The sequence below is a fragment of the Hyperoodon ampullatus genome (assembly GCF_949752795.1).
Source record: "Hyperoodon ampullatus genome assembly, chromosome: 2".
NCBI classification, from domain to species: Eukaryota; Metazoa; Chordata; class Mammalia; order Artiodactyla; family Ziphiidae; genus Hyperoodon; species Hyperoodon ampullatus.
Genome location: NC_136915.1, coordinates 173,571,517 through 173,598,638, shown reverse-complemented (window position 1 = coordinate 173,598,638; position 27,122 = coordinate 173,571,517).

Here is a 27,122-nt window from a genome sequence, read left to right as displayed (position 1 = left end):
TTATGCGAGGCAGTGCAGTGCCGTCACAGCACCACAGCAACTGCCTCTGAGAAGCAAAGAGATTTCAGAGCTGGTCCCCACCGCGACCGAGCGGTCCCCGCAGCAGCGCTAACCGTCTTCCCAAGAAGAAGAGACAGCCCCGGGAGCACTACACCGCCTGGCCCGGCTCTGTCTGCTCCACCGCCACCAGGGGGTGATGCGCCCTCATCCTTCCTCCAGGATGCTGCGGTTGACAGCGAGGACAGTGGGGCTCAGGCAACCCAGCCCGGAGTCTCAGCTCGGGATGCTACGGCTGGCCATTGGCGGGGCTCGGGTGGTCACCTAACCTGTGCGCATTCCTCCTGCAGATTAGAAGGAGGCCCTGGGAAGTCCTGGCCTTCGGACTCACACATCCTGGCCGTCCAAAGGTGGGAGTTCTCAGGCCCTCCAAGAATGTTGGAGGTCAACGTCCTCTGGTGTGTTCAGGCTTAACTGGTGGACGGTGACTGTGGTGTTAGGCCACCGTAAGGTTCCTGGCAGCGATGGGCTCAAAATCATTGCCAGATTCCGGACCAGGTTGTCACCTACAGGAAGAAATCGTTGAATTTCCACGTTTGGGAACAATCTGAGAGCTGAGGACAAAAGGGCCCTCACAGCAGTGGTGAAGGCAGGGGCATACAGGGACCCCACAGAGGTCACCCAACCCTGAGAACTTGAGCCCAGAAGAAGAGAGAGCAGAAAGTCCACTGTGAGATGGCGTCCCCATCAGGTCCTAGTCAATAATGATAGCTGCCCTTGATTGACTGCCTACTGGGAGGGAGCCAGCTAGAGCTGCTACATTATCTCCTTCAGTCCAAACCATAACCTAGTGAGGTTTGAGCTGCTGCTGTCCCCATGCCATGGCTGAGGAAACCAGAGCTCAGGAAAGTTAGGTTGCCCTAGGTTACACAATAAGTGGCAGAGTTAACACTGAAACCCAGGTCTGACTGACACCAAATCCATGTGTTCTCCCCCTTTGCCGTAATAACCATAAAAATCAAAGTGAACTCCACTGAGCATGGAATATCTGTTAACAGTATGTGAAATGTTTTTGTCATGCTTTATTTAATCCTCACAACAACCCCATTATTATCACAGTACCTTATACAGGTATTCCTTCCTTTTGGAAAGTTTGCTCTACACTTCTTGGCTTTTCCAGAAGACCTGCATTAGTACCTGTTTTCACTAACTGAAAGAAATTGGAAGAGGGACTTCGCCTTTACCCAAAAAGCAATGATCAAGTCCAACAGGAGCCCTTAGAGAGGCAGCACACTCCCCAGGCAGGGAGAGTAGCACCACCAAACTCCTTCCCTGGGAACCACACTCAACATCTCAGCATCAAGCCTCCACGCTTTGAACTGTGTCTGTGAGCATCTGTGCTTTATCTTGATTTGTTTTGTGCATCTGTTAGCAAGGTGTGTCCTAAGGTAATTGCTTTTCCCCTTTACAACATTTCAGCTTACAAAAGGTTTCATAGGCATGCTCAACGTTCAGATAGTGGGGGAAACTTGTATTTATATAGTACCTTATTGTTACTGTAGTACTCTGCTTAATCCTCATCAAAACCCTACAAAGTAGGTACTATTATTATCACTCTCATTTTACAGGGAGGTAAACTAAGTCATAGAGGGCTAAGAAACTTGCCCACAGTTACACAGCTAATAACTGGTAAAGCTGGATTTGAGCCCAGGCAGCCCCACTCTAGAGCTCACTGCTAGATACCATGTATTATTGTTAACGCTATTGTAGGTGCTCCATCCCACCTATTCTCAAGGATTGCATCTGAGACAAACTGAGAAAGTGTGAAAACTCGTCGATGCCCTCAAACCAGTGTGGCTGATGCCATCCCTTCAACCATCTGTGTTATATACAACTCCATGCAAACCCACACTGTGGTGGTGGAGCTCAGGCAGGCCCCATGTCCACATTATAAGAGACCCTCTACAGAATACACTGGCCTCTCATCAGGTGCATATCAGCTAGGTTAAGAGATTTAGGCAGAATAATCTCTTTCCTTCCTCCTTCCTTCCTTCCTTTCTTCCTTCCCCCCTCCCTCCCTCTCTCCCTCTCTCCCTCTCTCTCTCTCTTTCTCTTTCTCTCTTCCTTCCTTCCTTTCTTCCTTTCTTTCTTTCTTTCTTTCTTTCTTTCTTTCTTTCTTTCTTTCTTTCTTCTTCTTTCTTTCTTTTTTCCACAAATGTCTGATGCCTGGGTTTGCTGCCTCCCCCAGTTACCAAGCATATTGAAGAATCCAAACTTAGAAAATAATATCTGAATTGTTGACCCAAGTTCAAGAAGATGAGGCACGTCCCACCCAGTTTCTTCCATATAGAAGTAAGACTACTGCCACTTTGCTGTGTTGTTTGAAGTTGATTTTGCAGGATTGTATCTGTATGGTAGAGCCTGTTCCAGTTGGCTTTACTCTTACTGTTTCCCAGTAGGGTTCTTAAGGTTTAGGACTTAAAAAGGAAAGAAGGAAAAAAAGAAAGAAAGAAAGAAAGGAGAAAAGAAAGGAAGGAAGGGAGGAAAGAGAGAGAGAAATAAAGAAAAGAAAGAAAAGGAGAGGAAATAAAAAAAATGCCAGAAGTGTACGTTTTGCTACTTCATCATTATGCTCTGTTGGGAACCTATGACTAAATTTGTGTGTGAAGAGGGTTATAGCCTGTGTAAACCAGATTCATGAATTGTCTGCTTCCATGGCAGTGACTTTAACCTGAGGAATGCCTGTCTAATACCAAATGAACAGTAACTGGAGGTCACTTTTTTACTCACTATGATGGACTGCTGAGTAGCCTCACACCCCACAGTACCTATTGTATTGCTGGGAGGCTGGGATGGCAGGTTTTTTTTGTATGCCAATAGCGAGTGCCTCAGCCTTTTCTGCTATGTGCCAGTGGAAAGAGGACACTGTCTGAGTGTGTTCAAATGCCCAGCAGAGCCAGTTTCTGATCAGATAATAATGTTAATAAGCATTTACCAAGCACTTAATATTCCACACAAATTATTCTAATGTCTAGTCTATTCCAGTGGTTTCCAGTGGTATCCTACGGGATACCTAGGAATCAATCAGATGAGGACCATGGAGTCAATTCCAGCTGGTTGCTATGGGGATTCCAGGGGAGCATATGAAAGACATGAAGGATGTCTACTGTCCGTTTCTGGAAACTGATATGGCCAAAGATTACTGAACTTTGATTTCTCTAACAGAGAATAATTTCTGTTTAGATTGCCCCATTATAACTTTGGTGAGAGCAGTTTCTCAACTTCGGTGTTAGAATCACCTGGGAAATTTAAAACAACTCTATGCCCAGGCACACTCCAGATTGATTAAATCAGAATGCCTGGGAAATGGAACCCAGGTGCCAGTATTTTTCAAAGCCCACAGGTGATTACAATGTGCAGCCATTCCTCATAGTTTTCCCTCTAAATGTTAATAAGTGATTCACAGTGCAGGGCACCAACAGCACCAGCCAGGGTAGAGGCCTGTGAGTTGGGAACCCCAAACATTCCTGGTGAACCTGAATGTTGACCTGACTGAACTAAAGGTGTCAAGTTCCAAGATGTTTGCTAAGCTCACATCAGAAATCGATTTTACAGGATCATTTTATGAAAAGAAATAGAGACATGTTGAGGGCATTCCAGAATGGAGGCGAACGGGCCTCTGTCACATAGAGGAGGTTGAGCCTGGACCTTGGCTCCAAAAGCCAAGTCTCATCTGGTAACCAGGTTTAAACTTCCCTTTGGTTATCCTAGAGCTTTAGGAAAATTCACGCCCACCAAAGCAGCTCCCGTCCTGCCCCACCTGGTGGGCTGCCTCGGCCAGCAGAGGTGCCCTTTCAAAGAGGCTCCTACTCCAGAGGGCCAGCCCTGCCCACCAGCCCACCCACAGCAATCACAACCCAACCACAACAAGAGAGCACATGAAGCCCACACAAGGGATACAACTGGAGCACCTGACTCTGACGACCAGGAGGGTTGTGTCACTGAGCCCCACAGGACACCTTCTACATAGGACCACTCTTTCAAGATCAGGAGACAGAGCCGATATACATAATAAATAGAAAAAAACACAGAGAGTTAGGCAAAATGAGGAGAAAAAGGAATACGTTCCAAACAAAAAACAAGACGAAACCTCAGGAAAAAAAGAGCTAAATGAAACAAACATAAGCAATTTACCAGATAAAGAGTTCAAAGTAATAGTCATAAAGATGCTCACTAAACTTGGGAGAAGAAGAAGTGGGAACTTCAACAAAGAGATAGAAAATATAAAAAAGAACCAATTAGAACTGAAGAATACAATAACTGAAATGAAAAATATGCTAGAGGATCAACAGCATATTAGAAGATGCAGAAGAATGGATGGGTGATCTGAAAGACTGGGTAGTGGAAATCAGAACCACACAAAGAGAAAAGAATTTTTTAAAAATGAGGACAGTTTAAGGGACCTCTAGGATGAGATCAAGTGTACTAACATTCACATTGTGGGAGTCCCAGAAGAAGAAGAGAGAGGGAAAGGGACAGAAAACTTAGCTGAAGAAATAATGGCTGAAAACTTTCCTAACCTGGGGAAGGAAACAAATATCCAGGTCCAGGAAGCACAGAATCCTAAACAAGCTGAATCCAAAGAGACCCACACCAAGACACATTATAATTAAATGTCAGAAGTTAAAGATAAGAGACTCTTAAAAGCATGAGGGAATTCCCTGGTGACCTAGTGGTTAGGATTCAGGGTTTTTACTGCTGTGGTCCAGGTTCAATCCCTGGTCAGGGAACTGAGATCCTGCTAGCCTCGTGGCACAGCCAAAAATAAATAAATAAATAAACAAACAAACAAATAAATAAATAAAAGCATGAGAAAAACAACCAGTTACATACAAGGAAACCCTTGTAACATTCTCGGCTGATTTTTCAGCAGAAACTTTACAGGCTTGAAGAGACTAGCACAATGTATTCAAAGTGCTGAAAGGGAAAAATAAAAATTACAACCAAGAATACTCTACCCTGTAAGGTTATCATTCAGAACTGAATGAGAGACAGAGTTTCCCAGACAATCAGCAGTTAACAGAGTTAATCACCTCTAAACCAGCCCTACAAGAAATCATTAAAGGGACTTCTTTAAATGGAAAGAAAAGGCCATAAGTAGAAACAAGAAAATTATGAAAGAAAAAAATATCACTGGTAAAGGCAAACATATAGTGAATCAACCACCTGTAAAGCTAGTATGAAGATTAAAAGACAAAAGTAGTAAAATCACTTATATCTAAGTGATACACAAAAAAATGTAAAATATGATGTCAAAACATACAATGTGATGGGGGAGTAAAAATATAGTGCTTTTAGAATGTGCTTGAACTTAAGCAACTGTCAACTTAAAATAAACTGCTATGTACATAGGTTGTTATATGTGGGTCTCATGGTAACCACAAACCAAAACCCTATAATAGATACACAAAAAATAAAGAGAAAGGAATACAAACATAATACTAAAGAAAGCCATCAAATCAGAAGGGAAGTGAGGAAGAGAAGAAGAAACAGAAGAACAACAAAAATAATCAGAAAACAATTAACAAAATGACAATAAGTACATACGTATCAATAATTATCTTGAATGTAAATGGACTACGTGCTTCAATCAAAAGACATAAGGTAGCTGAATGAATACATAAACTGTATATATATATATATATATATATATATATATATATATATATATATACTGTCTCAAGAGACTCACTTCAGATCTAAAGATACATACAGTCTGAAAGTGAAGGGATGGAAAAAGATACTCCATACAAACGGAAATAAAAAGAAAGCTGGAGTAGCAATACCTGTATCAGATAAATGCAATGCTATGTTCATTGCAGCACTATTTACATTGGCCAAGATATGGAAGTAACTTGTGTCTGTTGATAGATGAATAAAGAAGATGTGGTATGCATACATATATATATATATATATATACACTTGTATATATATATGTGTGTGTATATATATGTGTGTGTGTATATATATATGTGTGTGTGTGTGTGTGTGTGTGTGTGTATACACACACACACAATGGGTATAACTCAAGCCATAAAAAAAGAATGAAATCTTGTCATTTGTAATAACATGGATGGACCTAGAGGGTATTATGCTAAGTACAATAAAATAAGTCAGACATAGAAAGACAAATACTGTATGATTTCATTTATATGTGGAATCTAAAAAACAAAACAAACAAAGCAGAAACAGACTCATAGGTACAGAGAACAAACTGGTGGTTGTTAGAGGCGAGAGGGGTGAGGGATTGGGAGAAATAGGGGAAGGGGATTAAGAGGTACAAACTTCCAGTTATAAAATGTCATGGGATGTAATGTACAGCATAGGGAATATTGTCAATAATTTTTTATAACTGTGTATGGTGACAGATGGTTACTAGACTTATCATGGTGATGAATTTGTAATATATATGTAAATGTAAAATCACTATGCTGTACACTTGAAACTAGTATAATATTGTATGTCAACTATACTTCAGTTTTAAGAAATTAAAAGAAAAAGAAAACTCACACCCAAAGTGCAAACCTGGTTTGAGCTGTGCTGTGGGGATCAAGGAAGTGTCTAAGGGACTAGTAAAAGAGGAGCAATAACCTCTTTTAGGCTGACATAGTGGCTGGGCACTTCAGGAAGGGGTCAGCTGTGGCATGAGCAGTGACCACAGGCAGAGCAAGAAACAGCGTCCTGCCAGGTAGGGGCAGAAATACAGTGGTGTCACAGACTGACTTGGACCCTACATGAAGCCCTCTGACCCCAAGACTGCCCAAGGTCCCAGTTTCCCTGATAGTGAGGCTGGAGGTTCTGTGTGAAAGGATGGGCAGGACAGGCAAAAGGCATTATTATTTGGACATGATGATAAATTTGACCTCACTTGTACGGATGAGCAGGTGAAGCCTATCACATATTGGCTATAATGAAATAGCTCAAAGGTATAGCTCAAGCCCTGTTCGAATATTCCATTCAAACTAAGCCTCACTCCCAACCACATGTAAGTTCTCTTTGGCTTTAAGTGTTGGACAGAAGTCTTTATGTTGCTGCAGAGAAGAACGTGTCTCTGAGCAATCTCTCCTACAACCAAGCAGCCGGTAATCAGAGGTCCAGCATGCCAGGTCACTTTGTATGTAATGCATGTCATATTGGATAGCAACTTCTTTGAATAAAAGGCTCTTCTCTGGCTGGTGCATTCATGAGTAGCAATGATCAAATAAACTTGTGTTTTGTCTTAGTCTATGTTGTCTTTGAAATATTTTATCTCTAGCCTCCCTGAAACAGAACACTGGGGAAAGCGAGGCAATAACCTCAACTGAGCAAGAAACAGTGTCATTTTGAAACATCTGTAAAAACCTGTTCTACCTTTTTCAAAATCCTCACCAACAGAGTCACAGTATCCTTCTAGTCATAATTTCAAGCACCGTGTCTCCATAGTGATGATTCAGGCTCCTGTTGCCATGGTGATAGTTCTATGAGCTAAAATACTTCCACCAATCCTTTCCCTCCTTCCCATTACCATTGTCAAACTTTCAATCTAGGCCCTTATTATGTCTTCAGGACCTAGCACCGGGCCTGACAAATAATAGGTGGTCAGTGTATTGAATGAACATGTCTGACCAAGACTATTAAAATAGTTCTTACCTGGGCTTTCTGTCTCCAGGCCTTATCCTCTGGGTTATTATGCTTTACCTTCTTTCATTTTTTCCTTTACTGCAATTTTTAAATTACTGAATCAAATACATGCTCAGTTTAGAAAACTCAAACGGTGTAGATGTCTACAAAGTTAAATAGTCCTCTCTTCACCAAAATAAATTCTAGCTGCATCAATGATTTAAACATAAAAAACTAAAGTTCTAGAAGAATTTATAATCTGTGATAAGGAAGGCCATTTTAAGTAAGAACAATATCCAAAAGCCATTCAGAAACAGAATTAATGTACTTGACCATATAAATAATTTAAAAAGCTGCATGGAGGAAAATGCCATAAACCAAAGCAAAAGGCGAATGGCAAACTGGGAAAATGTATTTACAAAGCAAATGGTAAAAAGTTAAACTCCCTCAATTGTCAAAGAGTTTATATATGTCAGTATGAAAAAAAATGACTAACCCAGGAGAAAAATGTTCAGAAGAAACTAGTGTTAATAGAAAAAGGCACACAACCATCGAGAAAACAAATGATAAGATGTAAAACCTCACTCATAATGAAATAAATGCAAATAATCAAAACTACAGTGACAAAAAGATAACGTTTTTTTTTTACTTATCTGATTGGAAAATAGAGATATTTGATGACAACTAGTACTGCAAGCCTGGAGGGAAAATGAGCAGTCTCATAAATCATTGGTGGAAATGTACATTGGTACATTCTTTCTGACAATATCTGTCAGAATTTAAAATGTCCATCTCCTTTCACTAGTAATCCCTCTGCCAGAAACTTACCCAATACATATAGTTGCAAATGTTTAGCAAAATGTATGTACAAGAATGTTTATTGCTACATTGTTTTTCAATAGCAAAAGGCTAGAAACATCCAGCATTCAAAAGAAGGGGATATGTTAACTAAATTACTGTAAATCCATACGATGGAATAAGGATGCCTCTGTGAAAAGAATAAGGTAGTTCTGTGTCATCAAAAGCAAAAGAACAAGGAGCAGTACAATGTGTAACATTTTTATTTGAACCAATAAATAGATGCTTATGTCATGTGACTACATGCATTAAAACATTTTTCTGGAATGAGTTACAGGAAACTATTATCCGTGGGATGGGAGCTGGTGTTAAGGGAAGGAAAGAAGCTCTCACCTTCATTTTGTACCTTTTACTCATTAAATTTTTCATCTTATACATGTTGAATATACGACATTTAAAAAACTGTCAGCCACAGTTTCCTTTTCTCTACTTCTCCCAACTGCAGTGCCCAGAGATACTTTTAGGGTTTTTTCTATATGTATATAATAAAGATGCAAATATGCACCTTTGCATATGCTCAACTATAATTTTTGTTATTACAAAAATGGTATTATATAGAGTTCTACAATTTGTTTTTCTTATTTTATATACCATTCACATCTCTCCAGATATACTGCATAAAATTTCACAGTAAGAATATACTATAACTTATTTACCCATTCTTCTATTAGGTTCCTCCCAATTTTTTGCCTTTACAGTCAATTCTACGATGACCATCTTTTTTTTTTTTCCCACGGTACGCGGGCCTCTCACTGCTGCGGCCTCTCCCGTTGCGGAGCACAGGCACCGGACGCGCAGGCTCAGCGGCCATGGCTCACGGGCCCAGCCGCTCCGTGGCATGTGGGATCTTCCCGAACCGGGGCACGAACCCGCGTCTCCTGCATCGGCAGGCGGACTCTCAACCACTGTGCCACCAGGGAAGCCCCGATGGCCATCATTTTGCATAATTATTTGTGTACGTGTGTATTTCTGTAGGACCAGTTCCCCAAAGTGGAATTCTAGGTAAAAATGTAGATGACAGGAGCACAGGAGGTCAAGCCAAACCATGCAAGTGATTTAAAACCTGTGCTCCCATCACATCTTTTAACTTTCCATTGGACAAAGGCAAGTCACATGGGCAACCCTGTCAATAGGGTGGGAGAATTACACTCTGCCCATCATTCAGCCATGGCAAGGATAGAGGAAGAAGGAAGACTTTTAGATATACGTACAATCTGGCTTAGTCTGACAAATAAATAGAAAGGATGTCTGTATTTTTGGTTTTGTCTTTTTCTTCAAGGATATTATTTTCTTTAACAGGTGCTATTCAATGCCCCACGTATAATACCCCTAATATTTACCTCTACAAGACAAAGCTGCTTACTGCAAGTATCCACAACGCTGAGGACTTGTCTTCAGCCCAGCAAGGAGGACAAGCAGGAAGCGCTGGGAAGTTAATGCCCTGGAAGCAGCTCAACCAAAGATGGGAAGGGAATTGAGGGGTAAATACTCTAGATTCCTCATATCTCAATCGGGATGATGCGGGCATTCCTACACAATCATCCAGAATCTCCCATCAGGACTGAGTGACAGTGGCAGGAAATGGTGACTGTCCTGAGAATGAACTCTTTTTGGCTTCCTTCCTCTCCCTGACTCACTTCCCGCTCCCCTGCCAGTGTTTTCCTAGGACCACCTCTCCAACAAAGCACGTGTTCTCAAATCCTTGCTTGGGGAACCAAAACCGAGACTGCTCTACCCCAAATGTTCACAAATTAATCTCTTCTGGTTTGAAAGTTGAATGTAAAAATACCTAGAACCTGTTTATGGGGGTTCTAATTTAGTAGGTCAAGGGGAAGGCACCAAAGCAATACTTTTTAAAAACATCCCAATATACTTGACCTAAATGTCCTTTTGGAGATGACATTAATTTCAGGCAAGTCCTTAACTTAAACTTTTTATAACTTCTTATTTTCACACTGCACTATAACGATGAACTCTGAAAAAAGACTTGGAAAAAAATGAACCAAATATAAGATGATTCTTCTTTAGAGAAAAACATAAAATTCACCCTTTACCTTCCTGCCTAGCTTGCATCCTTATGAATTCTGTCCAAGCTCAATTTTACTTCTTGCCAGTTATTTTCCAGGAATACAATTTTTATTCCCACATTTTTTTTGGACTAGAAGGATATCCACTAACTATATCCCTTATAATAAGGTCTCTGAGTCCAGCCAATAATGAGAAGTCATTACCACTCCTAGAGTGAAAGGGACAAGGAGAAGAAATAGTGTGACCAAGGAGAATCAGAACATCTCTCCTCCATAAGTCTCTGCTTTTACCTGGGGCATGACATCAGGGCAGGTGTAGGGGGTTAAACTGTAGCCCCCAAAAGATATTTCCAAGTCCTAATCCTTTGTACCTAAAAACATGACCTTATTTGGAAATAAGGTCTTTCAAGGATCTCAAATGTTTTCAAGGATCTCATGATGAGATCATTCTGGATTTAGGATGGACACCAGTGACTGGTGTCCTAATAAGAGATAAGAGAGGGAGATTTGAAACACAGAAATACACAGAGGAAAGAGCCATGTGAAAATGGAGGCAGAGACATTTTCAGCGACATGGATGGACCTGGAGATTATCCTACTAAGTGAAGTCAGTCAGACAGAGAAAGATAAATAACATGTGATATCACTCATATGCATAATCTAAAAAAATTATACAAGTGGACTTATTTACAAAATAGAAACAGACTCACAGACTTAGAGAACAAGATGATGGTTACCGGGGGGAAGGGTGGGAGGGAGATATAGTTTGGGAGTTTAAGATTGACGTGTACACCCTACTCTATTTAAAATAGGTAACCAACAAGGACCTACTGTATAGCACAGGGAACTCTGCTCACTATTCTGTAATAACCTAAATGAGAAAAGAATCTGAAAAAGAATAGATACATGTATATATATAACTGAATCACTTAGCTGTACACCTGAAACTAACACAACATTGTTAATGAGCTATGTTTCAATATAATATTTAAAAAAAGAAAAGAAAAGAAAATGGAGGCAGAGATTGGAGTGGTGCTTCTACAGGTCAAGGAATGCCAAGGATCACCAGCAGCCACCAGAAGCCAGGAGAAAAGCATGAAACACATTCTCCCCAAGAGCCTCAGAAAGAACTAACCCTGTTGACACCTTAATTTCAGACATCTGTCCTCCAGAGCTGTGAGAGGGAAGAAATTTCTAATGTTTTAAGCTACACAGTTTGTGGTCATTTGTTTTGAGAACCTTAGGAAACTAATATATCAGAGAAGGAATGGGGAAGAAATAACCCTGGTCTCCTCCTTTTCCTGCTCTCTGATCTTGGCCAGTGCAAAGCACTGGCCAAACTCAAATGGCAAGGGAGCCACAGAAGACACAGTCTGCAGAAAAGGGCATAAAGAGTCCTTTAATCTAGGGTGGGGTGTGGGTGAGGGAAAACTGAGACTATGAGCACCATACATGAAATGAAGATTATTATAAACAAGTTGACAAATGGAAATATAGCAAGGATAGCTGGTAAATTGCTTCAGAGAGGACATAGACCATGAAGGCTAAAAGTACTTCCTTTGCTGTTGGGCTGTACTAAATCACAAAGGTAAAAGAGAGATTTGGGCTCATCCAACCCAAGGGTTTGCCTGTTCTATTCTCAAAGAACCAGGCTCACAGATGTGTCCACCTTCACACAGTCAGTAAGTGAAAGAGTTGGGCCTGAAACTAGGTCAGCCAGATCCTAGTCAGTTTCCCATTTTCTGGTGTAATATTTTCCTCATCTAGAGAGTTTTCTTTCAGTTAAGAAGGCCAACCTGGTTCTTTAACTTTCTCTGTTTTTGAGATATTTTCAGAAATAGCAGCTTTTTGTTCAGATGGCCTCTCAAGCAGAACTCAACACAGTACTGCCAGAAGCAGTTGCCCCATTTTCTCAGGAGAGAGTGTTGCTGATTCAGAGGGTGCTTTCCCAGAGGGCTGTGTTGTGAGGCATCCAGACCTACGGCTTCAGTCAAGCATGTTTTAGGGCAGCTCCGTAGCTGCCCACAGTCTCTGATTCATTGCACACATGCATTAAGCATCTAATAGATACCAGACAATGGGGATGCAACACTGAATCAAACACAGTTCCTGCCCTCAAGGGTCTTGCAGTCTAGAGAGGAGATGAGCAAGTAAAGGCATGGGGTGGGGGTGGTCCATGGAGTGAGTACGTACCTCACCCAGCATGAGATTCAGGAAAGCTTCTGAGCCTTGAAGAGTGTATAAGGCTGCTTTTTCCTCAAGCACCATAGAAGCTCATGGACAGAATTTTCCGCATTCTACAGTGTTTGTTGTTTGTTTGTTTAACAGACTTTATTTTTAGAGCAGTTTTAGGTTCACAGCAAAACTGGGCAGAAAGTACAAAGGGTTCCCACATATCCCTTGCCCCCATACATACACAACATATCCCACTATCAACATCCAGCCTTAGATTGGTACATTAGTTACAATCCAAGAACCTACATTGACTCGTTCCTATCACGTTTACATTAGGGTTCACTCTTGGTGTACATTCTATGGGGTTTGACCAATGCATAAGGACATGCTTCCATCATTATAGTATCAAACAGAATAATTTCACTGCCTTAAATATCCTCCATGCTCTGCCCATTCACTCCTCCCTCACTCCTCCCTAAGCCCCAGCCCCTGGCAACCACTGATCTCTTTACTGTCTTTACAGTTTTGCCTTTTCCAGAATGTTATGTGTTTGGGATCATGCAGTATGTAGCCTTTTCAGATTGGCTTCTTTCACTTAGCAATATGCATTTAATATCCCTACATGTCTTCTCACGGCTTGATAGCTCATTTCTTGTTAGTGCTGAATAATATTCCATTGTATGCATATGCCACAGTTTATTTATCCATTCACCTACTGAACGGCAGCCTGGTTGTCTCAAGGTTTTGGCAATTAAGAATAAAATTGCAACAAGGATCTGTGTGCAGATTTTTGTGTGCGCATAAGTTTTAAACTCCTTTGGATAAATACCAAGGAGTGTGATTACTGGAATGTATGGTCAGACTGTTTAGTTTTATAAGAAACTACCAAACTTCAAAATCAGCTATCCTATGGTATATTTTTTAAATGACTCAATCTTTTCTTTTTTTTTCAATTTTTTTAAACATCTTTATTGGAGTATAATTGCCTTACAATGGTGTGTTAGTTTCTGCTTTATAAAAAGTAAATCAGCTATACATATACATATATCTCCATATCCCTCTTGCATCTCCCTCCCACCCTCTCTATCCCACCCCTTAGGTGGTCACAAAGCACCGAGCTGATCTCCCTGTGCTATGCAGCTGCTTCCCACTAGCTGTCTATTTTACATTTGGTAGTATATATAAGACTTAATCTTGAATCAAGCAGTACCTATATGAGGTGCACTCTCAGAAACTCCAGAAAACTTCCCTGATCAGCCTCTAGTTGGAAGATGCCTCTCCTTCCAAGCTTGTTTCATCTTTTTAGTCTGAGTCTTTGAACTCTGTCAAAATTGCAAACCTTTGTACAATTGGTAACAATTTCCATTGTCATCAATGATGTATAACTTGAATAGGAACAAACGTTCTAAGAGTGCTTTGATTAAGCAAAATGCAGTGAAGGTTAAGGGGAAGAACAACAGGATATATAACTAACTGGTCTACATACTACTGCCCCCAGGAGTATTTGCTGTATCCAGGGAGAGAGATCTGTCCTGTTTAATCTAACCAGTGGGGAAGGAGCCAACAGTTGGCAGGCACTGAACTAGAACTGGGCATACAAAGGTGAGGAGGAGGAGGGCTTCCCTGGTGGCGCAGTGGTTGAGAGTCCGCCTGCCGATGCAGGGGACACTGGTTCGTGCCCCGGTCCGGGAGGATCCCACATGCTGCGGAGCGGCTGGGCCCGTGAGCCATGGCCACTTAGCCTGCGTGTCCGGAGCCTGTGCTCCGCAGTGGGAGAGGCCACAACAGTGAGAGGCCCGCGTACCGCAAAACAACAACAACAACAAGAACAAAAAAAAAAGGTGAGGAGGAACAGTCTGTGTCCTTGAAGAGCTAACCACCCAGGCCTGTACAAACAAAATTTCAATATAACATGATAAGTACTATAATCCCAAAAAACATTTATCCTTGATTTTCAAAGAGTCTGCTTAGTTGTCAGTTGATGTATCAAATCATGTGTTACAATCTTTGATGCAGAAAATATGGTTTGCTTGAATAGAGGCATTAAAGCACCACAGAAGCTCAGTGGCGAGCATGACTGACTCAGCCTGGAGGGTCTGAGAAGTCTTCACAGAGGAGACAAAATTGGGGCTTAATACTCAACAATATATGTGACAATTCCTGGCACAGGGGAGAGACAGAGGTTTTAAGGCAGACAAGTCAGACACAGGTCAGCATATGTGCAAAGGTGTGAAGTGGGAAAGAGCTTGGTCTGTTTTGGGGTGGTGATTTGGTGTGGCCAGAGGAAAAGGTATCTGAGCTGGGGGCAGGAGGGGTGGGTGGGAGGAGACAGGATGAAAGGCAGTCAGGAGGCTACATCATGGGCAGGAACCTGACCAGTAGGATAGCCACGAACCATATATGGCTCTTGAGTATGTGAAATATGGCCTGTGCAACTGAAGGGCAGAATTTTTTGTTTTAGTCATTTTATTTATGTAAATTAAAAAATGGAAGTAGTCTAAAATAGATGGATAGGTAGATAGATGGATAGAATACATGTTGAAATGATAATATTTTAGGTGTGTTGGTTAAATAAAATATATTACTAAAATTAACTTCACCTGTTTCTTTTCACTTTTTAAAAATGAGACTACCAGAACCTTTTATGTGTTAAGCTCACATTATATTTCTGTTGGGCTGTGCTGCTGTAAGCAGTTGGGAGCCACTGAGACATTTTGTGCAGGAAAAGAATGTGATTGGGTTGAGGTTTTATAATTACAGTTCTGATAGTAGAGCAAAGGATGGCTTGGTGGGAGAGTGCACCTTGAAGTAAGGTGACCAGTTAAAGGCTCTTGCTATAGTCCACATGAAAGCCAATAAGGACCTCAAAGAGGCAGTAGAGATGGAAAGGGGGAGCTGAATTGAAAAGATATGTAGGGGAGGAAATTGGCATGGCTTAGTAATGGATTGGCTGTGGGGGTGTGTTGTACAATGAAGAATTTGACTTTTGCCCTTGGTCTCCAAGAGGTAACCTTGAAGTCTTTGGACTTTCCCAAGTGTCTTTGTTATTCATGATGGGCCCCTTGGACCACAACTGAGTTTATGCTAATACGGTGACTCATGGTGGGCCACTAAGTTTCAGGATAGGGACTGGCCATGCCAACCATGGTCACATGACAGACCAGCCATGAGATTAGGAGGTTGGGGCTTTGAGGAGGGGAAGAGAACTTTGGGGAGGGGAAGAGAGATTAGAGTGACTTAGTCACATGGCCAATGATTCCAGCAATCATGCCTCTATAATGAAACCCTAATAAAAACTCTGGACACTGAGGCTTGAGTGAGCTTCACGGTTGGTGATGCACACTGATGTGCTGGGAGGGCGATGCATCCTGAGGACACAGAAACTTCACATTTGGGACCTTGTCCTGTGGTTTCTTCTTTGAGCTGGTCCTGATTTTTATCCTTTTATCATGAACTATAATTGGAAGTACAACACTTTCCTGAGTTCTGTGAGTTGTTCTAGTAAATGATCAAACCTGAAGTGGTCATGGGAGACCCTCCAATTTATAGCTAGTTGGTTAGGAGTGCAGGTGAAGTGGTTACTCCTGAGCTTGTGGCTGGCACCTGAAGTGAGGACAGTCTTGTGGAAGAATGTGCCCTTAGCCTGTGAAATGTAACCTGTCTAGCTAATGTCAGGATTGTATGGCAGGGTGAAAGAGAACAAGTCAAGGATGACTCCACAGATTGAAAATATAAAGAACCCAACAGGAGATGCAGGTCTGAGTCAGAGCAGGGGAAAGTGGATTTGGTGTTACACCTGTCACTTTTGAGGTGTCTATTGTCTTCAGGGTTGAGATGTCTATAAAGCAATGCAGTTAGAATCCAGGAGCGAGTCTGGGCTGGAGGTAAAGATTTGGGGGTGCTCCATTGACAGGAGGTTGAAATAGGAATTTTTCTGCTTTGTTGTCCTCTAAGGTTCCTTATTCCTCCATCCACTTCCCTCCCACTCTACAGATCTTCCTATGTCTTTGTCTTTTCTACCCCACCCAAGTTATTCCTTCCTCTTCATGCTCTTCCCACTCTGGCCTGTACTGGCCCCCAGAACTGCCTTCCTGCCCTAGTGTTGAGCCAATGATCTGGAGAAGCTGGATAAACAGGTAGCTCTAAGCACACCTTCCCCTGCCCTGTGTACAGTTCATCCTCTTCTCTCACCGATTTTTATCTGATTATCTGCCTACATGACTCTTGCCCTTTCTACCTTTTCTTCTGGATGCAGAGAGCACAACTGTGAACCTTTGCAGGTGGAGTTTGTCTTATCACTCATGCATAATATAACATGGTGAGAGGTCATGTTTTTAAATGCCAAAGACGTTCATTTTTCTTCCCAACAAATATCTGAGCACCTAGTATGTGCTTAGTGTTAAAGATATAAAGATGAAAAGACATACTTGTTTACAGTCTGAAGGAATTTGAACACTTACATGTTAACCAAATTCTTTTGATAATGTGACTGTGTAAATTATAATTGAGGAGGTAACCTAATATAAATTCATCTTAGAGCTGACAGAGGTTAATACATTCAAGAAGAGTCGTAAGTCTTTTTACTGTGTCCTCAAGACTTTGTCCATTAAAGAAACCAGATTTAAAAAACAAAATATTTCTTCTTTTTGGGTTTTTTAATTAATGCCAAACATCTAGATTTTTAAAGCACTTTTCATATCCTTTCATTCATATATATGTTTCATATACATCTATATTATTTTATATGTATATATTCATATTTATGTATATGTACTTTACATATCATATACAACCTCCTTTTCCCTTGCTCTGACACTTCTGTGAATATGGGCATGTGGTCTAGGGAAAGAGGAAGAATTATTTTATTTTGAGACAAGCTCTACGAAAGCAGAATGAAAACAAATCCATAGAGGTTCCAAAGACGGCCACTTGTCAAAAGACTATGCAAGGATTGGCTCTATTCCTTGATACTCTGTACCATTCAGAACCTGGTAGCAACAACATGACCTGGGAGCCTATTAGAAACGCAGAATCCCAGGTCCGAGCAAGATCTACTGAATTAGACTCTGCATTTTAAACAAGATACCCAGGTCATTCAAACACACAAAAAAGTTTGAAAAACACTGCTCAGAGAGTTTCACATGGAGTTTTGTGAAATGCTATTATTATACAAGAGAAATTAGATTTCAATCCCCTTGTAAACACTGACTGCTTGTTAAAGACCCTTGGTGTGCTGGCCAGCATTTTTAATGAGCTGGCAGAGAAAATTGTCCACTTTTGGCTCGAGCACATTCTCCTACCTTAGGATATGGAGAAGAATCTTGAAAGAGGGACCTTTGCTCAGCACAGTTGTGCAGAGATGGACTGTGTATTGGGGGTGGACCTGAGCAAACTGAGCCCAGTTTCTCGATGCTCCAATTTCTTGGAATGGAGATTGGGAAGAAATGTGGTCCCATGAGCAACAAGGCCCGCCCATGGCTAACTGAATGGCGGGACACTTTTAGAGCCCAAAGTTTCCCTCTCTTGGTGGCTTAAGAAAGCAACTTTCCCTGGATTCAGAATTCAGACATTCCCTCATTGAGTTTCAGCTTTTGGGGGTTTGCCTGGGTTTGAGATCTGTACTTTGTCCTGAGTTAAGTGCCTTTAGACTTGGGGGCTAAAGGTTTGGGTTTTCACTTGGAACTTGATCATATTGTAATTATTCATAGTCACCCTGGGGAAGCAGGAGCTCATGGAAAGTGCACCGGTTAAGAAGTATGGCTAGTAGTTCCTTGCTGTGCCCTTGTATTAGTTTCCTGTGGCTTCATTTATACACTACCACAAATTTGAAGGCTTAAAACAACAGAAATTTGTTCTCTCGAAGTTCTGGAGACCAGAAATTGGAAATCAATCTGTCTGCAGGGTCGTGTTCTCTCTGAGGGCTCTAGGGAAGAATCTTTCCTTGACTCTTCAGTTTCTGGTTGCTCTAGGTGGTCCTTGGGTTTTGGCTGCACACCTCCAATCTCTGCCTCCTTCTCCAGATGGCTGTCACCTCGATCTTTCTGTGTCTTCCCTTCTGTGTCTTATAAGGACATTTGTCATTGGATTTAGGGTCCACCAGGATAATCCAGGATAATCTCATCTTGAGATACTTAACTTCATTACATCTGCAGAGATTCTTTTTCTAAATAAGGTTACATTCACAGGTTCTGTGACTATTTTGAGGGATCCACAAATCAATCCACTGCAGACTCTAACAAGCTGTGTGGCTCTGGACAGCTATCTATAAAATAAGATAAGCCTCAGGTTTCTCATCTATGAAATGAGATCTCTGTTAACAATAGTGTTAATATTTTCTGACTCTAAGTCGGACTACAGTGATAAATGAACAAAATATAAGATTCCTGTCCTCATGGAGCTTACATTCCATGTAAGCTTACATTCTCTCCTATTGGAGAAGAGACACAATAAAGAAGTAACCAATAAATACTCAAGCTAATTAGATAATGTTACATTCCATGAAGGAGATAAGGTGACGGACAGAGGCACCAGACAGGATGACTGGGAAGGCTTCTCCAAAGAAAGGATGTTTAAACTGAGATATTAAAAATTAAGAAAAGCCACGAATACGGTGGTTCAAGAAACTGAAAGGAGGCTTGTATGACTGGAATAGATGTTTGGAAGCCTCCATGTGAAAAGTGAATTATGGAGAACAAAGCTAATAGTGTATGTGGAAAATCTTGAAGGATTTTGGTTGACAAGGTGTCAGTAGTGTGCCGGGAGTGCCACTGCAGTCTCTGTGGTCATGGGCTGCGCAGGCAGAAGTCTGGTCGCCACAGGGAAGATGTTGGTCCTCTGCTGCTCAGAACCACACTCTCAGTGTGTTCCATCTGGGCACTGTGCATGGTCCAAGTAAAACTGGGTCAGTTAAGGACCATCTTTGTTTGTTTGTTTTTAAGTATCTTCCTTCCTCCCTCCCTCCCTCCCTCCCTCCCACCCTTCCTTCCTTCCTTGCTTGCTTGCTTTCCTTATTTCTTTCTTCCTTTCTCCCCCCGACCCGCCTTCTTTCTTTTTGTATTTTGGCCGTACTGTGTGGCATGTGGGATGGTTCCCTGACCAGGGATTGAACCCATGCCTCCGCAGTGAAAGTGCTGAATCCTAACCACTAGGCCACCAGGGAACTCCCAAGACCGTCTTTGGACTGTGTAAAGTTAAAAAAAAAAATCCAGATCTGACTCCAAATGATTTGAATAATAATGTAAATCTTTACTAAGTTTTTTTGAACTTACAATACAGATGTTTGTGTGGAGCATCACAGAAAAAAAAAATCTTTAAAAATTCTCTTTAGACATCTTTTTCACCCAAGCTCCACACTCGTGCTAGCCTCTTGGCTTCTCTTCTCTTGATTGCTGTCCTTTCATACCCTCCACCCCAGTGCTGTCTCTCCCATCACCTCCTCCGAAAAGCCAGGGCTGTCCATGTCTGCCCCTTCCTGCACTTCCCACTGAGAGTGTATTTCCCTCTCTAATTTCTCCTTTCACGACAAGCAGCCCACCCACCACAAATAAACCTTTCAACTCATTGCATTGCACACACTTTAAGATGGCCGTGGAAGATAAATACAAGAGATATTTAAAAGGTATGATCGACAGGACTCCGTAACTGATTGGCTCATCATAACATACTCTAACATTTATTTTGTTTTTGCTATGTGTCACAGCCTGTGCTATTCTATAAAGCAGATGGTGTTCTTATGCTCATTCAAAAATGGGGAAACCAAGCCTCAGAAAGACTCCATGACTTGCCTAAATCCACAGAGCTGGAAAATAGCAAACATGGTATTTGAACCCAAGTCTGACTCTGGGAACTGGACATTTCACCCCTGTGCTGGGATAGAAGGCTGAGAGAAGTCTGTGATGATCTTCTAGGACTCAGGTTAACTAACTGGGATTGGTGAGCCCATCAACACAGGTAGGAAAACTAGGTTAAAGGGCAGGCCTTTTGTTTTTGGGGTGGTGTGGCTAGTGTAAATTACCGTTACTCCTATGTTAAAACGCCCAGTTTATCTCTAAGGGTAATGTAGAGATTGCTTCTTTTCTGTTTTCCTGCCTTCTTTATTCTGCCTTTGTAGTAACTTTTAACTCTGATTTTTAGAATGCAATACACCAAACTCTTCCTAAAGAAATAGAAAAAGATAGGTGGAGCACACCCAAAGAAGATTCAAAATCAGACATGAAGCACTGATAGCTTCATAGCTTTGTCTGATCTATTTGGCCACCTTCCATCCTTAGCAATTGGAGTGGATGGCTTGGAGGGTACAATCTGGGGCTAATGGGGGCTCAGACTCTATCTATGTGTCTGATGCAAACTATTTGGGTAGTGCCCAGGTGCTTCATGTCCCCTGGTTACTTAGGTTCTTGGTGGCCACACCTATGATTGGGATAACTCCTGCCCCCTTCCTCCTGACCCACAGCAATCTTATAGTCACTGGGTGCTCCGGGATTATCACAAAATTTAACCAAGAACTTGTTCAGACAGTTCCTCTCCATGGTTAATGGGGAGCACCTTTTGAACAAGTTTCTTACTCATAGACTCACAAGCAAGAAAGCTGTCCACCCAGAATCAGTCTCCCTGGACAGCAGGTATGGCTTTTGATACCACATTATTCTTGCTGGTTCTCTTCCCTGACCTCCCTCATCCTGGACTAAGGCTGCTTCTGCCCCTTACGGCACAGTCACAGTTTGTTTTTCGTATTCAAGGCCTGGTTTCTGAAAATACCAGAGGCTTGACTCACAAAAGAGAGACAGTTTTAGAATCCTTTATGATCATTTTCTAGACCAAAACACTGGGTTTCAAAGACACAGAAAATGAGGACCAGCAAGAGTCTTCTTTTTTTTTTTTTTTTTTTTTTTCTGCGGTACTCGGGCCTCTCACTGTTGTGGCCTTTCCCTTTGCGGAGCACAGGCTCTGGATGCGCAGGCCCAGCGGCCATGGCTCACGGGCCCAGCCGCTCCGCGGCATGTGGGATCTTCCCGAACCGGGGCACGAACCCGTGTCTCCTGCATTGGCAGGCGGACTCTCAACCACTGCACCACCAGGGAAGCCCCCAGCAAGAGTCTTCTTTTGCTGTCTTCTGCTCTGGCTCTCCCCTAGGGGTGCTTGGACTCATCAGTCTCAGTTTATTGTATCATCCAAATAAAGGCACTGTCATAGAAAACAATCTTATGACCACCAAATGGGAAGGGTGGTGGAGGGATAAATTAGGAGTTTGGGATTAACAGGTATACACTACTATATATAAAATACAATGGATAAACAACAAGGGTCTACTGTATAGCACAGGGAGCTATATTCAATGTCTTGTAATAACCTATAATGGAAAATAATCTGAAATATATAAAAATATATGTAAATATATATAAATAAAACTGACTCACTTTGATGTACACCTGAAACTAACACAATATTGTAAATCAACTATACTTCTATTTAAAAAATTTAGAAACGAAGTCACTGATATTCACATTATATTATCCATGCAGCAGTTTTACCCTATGGGTCCTTTGATATTAGAACAAGCCTTCCCTCTTGGTGCAAATGAGAATTTTGTTCTAGTTTTCTTCACAAAAATCTCTCCTCCTCTGTCTGCTAAGTCTGCAGTTATATTTTTCTCCCACTTCACAGATGGGGAGAAAGAAACAAAGAGCTAAAGTTCACACACATAAACTCTTAATCAATCCTTCCTCCTGTCTTTCCCCAAAGAACTTGAGTTTTCCCAGGTGTCACTCACTACTCTCCATGTATCAGTCATGACTCAGATGCCAGTGGCTCCAACTCTGGTCCTTATTCATTTAAACCAATCAGAACATGGCAGACCTAAGTCAGCAAATTCAGGCTAGCAGGAAGGACCTGTACTATATGCTTAGAGGAATGGTTCCCCTCTCCATTCTTGTTGGTCATGAGCAAAGAAACACATTGTCCCAGTTGCTGACCCCAAAGAGAATTAGCTTTAGGATGAAGCTTAAACTTGGATGGCGAAGATGAAAGTTAGAAAGAGGCCATTGATAACATACTTAAGCCATTGAAACACCCAAACATTATAGCTTGTTTTACATTTTGTAAGCTAATAAATTTGCTTATTATTTTTGCCAGTTTGTGTCAAGATTTTTTTTGTTTGTTTTTGTTTTCTTGGTTTTTGGTTTTTTTGCTACCAAAGCATCCCATCCTACCCTGTACTTTAATCTTCTCCACCATAAGAAATCCTATCACTCTCTCATCAGTTATTCAAGTCAGAGACTTAGGAATCATATTTGTTTTTTTCTTTTCCTGCACCACCTCCAAAATTTAATAAAGCAGCAAGCCTGCTTGCTCTAACCTCCAGAATATATTCATAACCCATCCTATACCTCCATATCCAATGCCACCATCTTAGTCTGTTATCTCTCATATAAAATCTACAATAGCTTTCTAACTGTTTCCCCTTCTCCTACCTTGACCTTCCTATAATCTGTTATCCATGCAGAAGTCAGAATGATCTTTTGGAAACATAGTTCATGTTATTCATTGTTTGAAACTTTCTAATGGTTTCTCACTTTGAAAAAAAATCCAAATACCTCATTGATTTAGTTACAGTAAAGACTACATCACTATTTAAAAAATCTCAAATACAGTGACTTAAATAAGACAGAAGTTTATTTCTCTTTCACATAAGAGTGAAAGACAATTCTGCTCCATGAGGTCCTTCAGAGACCCAGATTCCTTCCATCTTCTTTCTCCACCCTCCCTTAAGCAAGCGTATTGTCCTTATTTGCATGGCTGGTCACGCAAGGGAAGGAAAAAGAGAGGAAGTTAAAGATAAGCATTTTCCTTTCAATCAAGCGGGGTGGGTGTTGCACACATCTCCTCTGCTCATATTCCCTTGGCAATAACATTGGTGGCATGGCTGCACCTCACAAAAAGAAGGCTGGGAAACTCTGTCTGGCTAGGTGTCCAGATTAAAGTCTTTTACCCAGGAGGAAAAGGAGAATAGATTTTGGAAGGATGATTAGCAGTGTGCCATGCTTACTGTGGCTTTCAAAGCCTACATAACCTGGCCCTTGCAGGCACTCCAGTATCATCTCCTGCTTCCTTCCTAGTTCACTAATCTGAGCCACAGTGGCTTCCTTTCTGTCCTTCAAACATCCTGAAATCCTTCCTACCTACATCCCCTTGCACTTGCTTTCCCTTTGCCTAGAACGCTGCCCAGTGATCCTCGCAATCTAGGTTCCTTCTTATCCTCCAGGTAACAGCTTGAAAATGTCTCCTCCTTAGAGAGGCCTTCTCTGACCACCCTTCTACTATTGTCCTACCTCTTAATAATTAATGTCTGTAACTCTGCTTTATTTTATTCATTACACTGATACTTTTATGAAATCATTTCTTTATCTCCATACTGGCTGTCTGTCTCGCTGGAATCAGAGCTCCAGCAGAATAGGGCTTTATTGGTCTGGTTCTTGTTTACTGAAGTTATTTGGTCAAGAACATCATGTAGACATGATGAGTGCCCAACAAACGCTTTTTAAAACAAATTGAGTAAAAAGATAAAAGGATCCTAAGCAATTTCTCCCCATCTCATCCTGTGCAATTATCATTTAGATCAAAATTTAAGACTTTGCATTTATTCCTCTTAAATTTATTCTATTAGACATGGCCCATTGTCCCAGTCTATAGACCTCTCTTGGGATTTAATTCTGCATTGTTCACTGCCAGTGGGTCTGTAAGTACTTCCCAGCATCCCACGTGAGCTGGCCATCAGCCTCCAGCCCTGGGTTAATGGACACTCAATGTTCCCAGATCCTTTAATTTATGTTGCTTTTTCACTGCACTTCCCTTTTAATATGTGCTTCCACAATCTCTACACTTGTTTATGAAGCAAGAATTAAGTGTCATAGGCAAAAATAAACTCAAAATGGATTAAAGACCTAAATGTAAGGCCAGACACTATCAAACTCTTAGAGGAAAACATAGGCAGAACACTACGACATAAATCACAGCAAGATCCTTTTTGACCCACCTCCTAGAGAAATGGAAATAAAGACAAAAATAAACACATGGGACCTAATGAAACTTAAAAGCTTTTGTACAGCAAAGGAAACCATAAACAAGACCAAAAGACAACCCTCAGAATGGGAGAAAATATTTGCAAATGAAGCAACTGACAAAGGATTAATCTCCAAAATTTATAAGCAGCTTATACAGCTCAATAACAAAAAAACAAACAGCCCAATCCAAAAATGGGCAGAAGACCTAAATAGACATTTCTCCACAGAAGATATACAGACTGCCAACAAACACATGAAAGGATGCTCAACATCTTTACTCATTAGAGAAATGCAAATCAAAACTACAATGAGATATCATCTCACACCAGTCAGAATGGCCATCATCAAAAAATCTAGAAACAATAAATGCTGGAGAGGGTGTGGAAAAAAGGGAACACTCTTGCACTGCTGGTGGGAATGTGAATTGGTACAGCCACTATGGAGAACGGTATGGAGGTTCCTTAAAAAACTACAAATAGAACTACCATATGACCCAGCATTCCCACTACTGGGCATATACCCTGAGAAAACCATAATTCAAAAAGAGACATGTACCAAAATGTTCATAGCAGCCCTATTTACAATAGTCCAGAGATGGAAACAACCTAAGTTTCCATCATCGGATGAATGGGTAAAGAAGATGTGGCACATATATACAATGGAATATTACTCAGCCATAAAAAGAAATGAAATTGAGCTATTTGTAATGAGGTGGATGGACCTAGAGTCTGTCATACAGAGTGAAGTCAGTCAGAAAGAGAAAGACAAATACTGTATGCTGACACATATATATGGAATTTAAGAAAAAAAAATGTCATGAAGAACATAGGGGTAAGACAGGAATAAAGACACAGACCTACTAGAGAATGGACTTGAGGATATGGGGAGGGGGAAGGGTAAGCTGTGACAAAGTGAAAGAGCTGCATGGACATATATACACTACCAAACGTAAGGTAGATAGCTAGTGGGAAGCAGCCGCATAGCACAGGGAGATCAGCTTGGTGCTTTGTGACCGCCTGGAGGGGTGGGATAGGGAGGGTGGGAGGGAGACGGAAAAGGGAGGGGGTATGGGAACATATGTATATGTATAACTGATTAAATTTGTTATAAAGCAAAAATAAATAAATAAATAAATAAATAAATAAAAAACTACAATGAGGTATCACCTCACACCAGTCAGAATGGCCATCATCAAAAAATCTACAAACAATAAATGCTGGAGAGGGTGTGGAGAAAAGGGAACCCTCTTGCACTCTTGGTGGGAATGTAAATTGACACAGCCACTATGGAGAACAGTATGGAGGTTCCTTAAAAAGCTAAAAGTAGAACTACCATATGACCCAACAATCCCACTCCTGGGCATATACCCTGAGAAAACCATAATTCAAAAAGAGTCATGTGCCACAATGTTCATTGGAGCTCTATTTACAATAGCCAGGTCATGGAAGCTACCTAAGTGTCCATTGACAGATGAATGGATAAAGAAGATGTGGCACATATATACAATGGAATATTACTCAGCCATAAAAAGAAATGAAATTGAGTTATTTTTAGTGAGGTGGATGGACCTAGAGTCTGTCATACAGAGTGAAGTAAGAAAGAGAAAAACAAATACCTTATGCTAACACATGTATATAGAATCTAAAAAACAAAAAAAAGGTTCTGAAGTACCTAGGGACAGGACAGGAATAAAGATGCAGATGTAGAGAATGGACTTGAGGCCATGGGGAGGAGGAAGGGTAAACTGGGATGAAGTGAGAGAGTGGCATGGACATATATACAATGCCAAATGTAAAATATATAGCTAGTGAGAGGCAGCCACATAGCACAGGGAGATCAGCTCTGTGCTTTGTGACCACCTAGAGGGGTGGGATAGGTAGGGTGGGAGGGAGGGAGACACAAAAGGGCAGGGATATGGGGATATATGTGTATGTATAGCTGATTCACTTTGTTATAAAGCAGAAACTAACACACCATTGTAAAGCAATTATACTCTAATAAAGATGTGAAAAAAAAAAGTAATGAGAAATTTAAAAAAAAAAGAATTAAGTGTCATGGGGATTAATGAACCAGGCTTCAAGATACCTGGTTGCTAGTTCCAGTGTCTGTTGTCTTTTTAAAAATTACCTCAAGAAAGTCACTCCCCTCTTTGTGATCTCATTTTCCCATCTATAAAATAGAGGGGAAAATGCCTGTTATGCTTTCCTCACAGATTCGTTATGAATCAGATAACAATGTACATAAACATGCCATGGAACAATCTAAAATTGTATGAAATAGGAAGTAATATTCCAGACAGCCAGGGCCGAGGACAGGAGTCAGGGAGAGGCTTTGCAATGTGGGGAG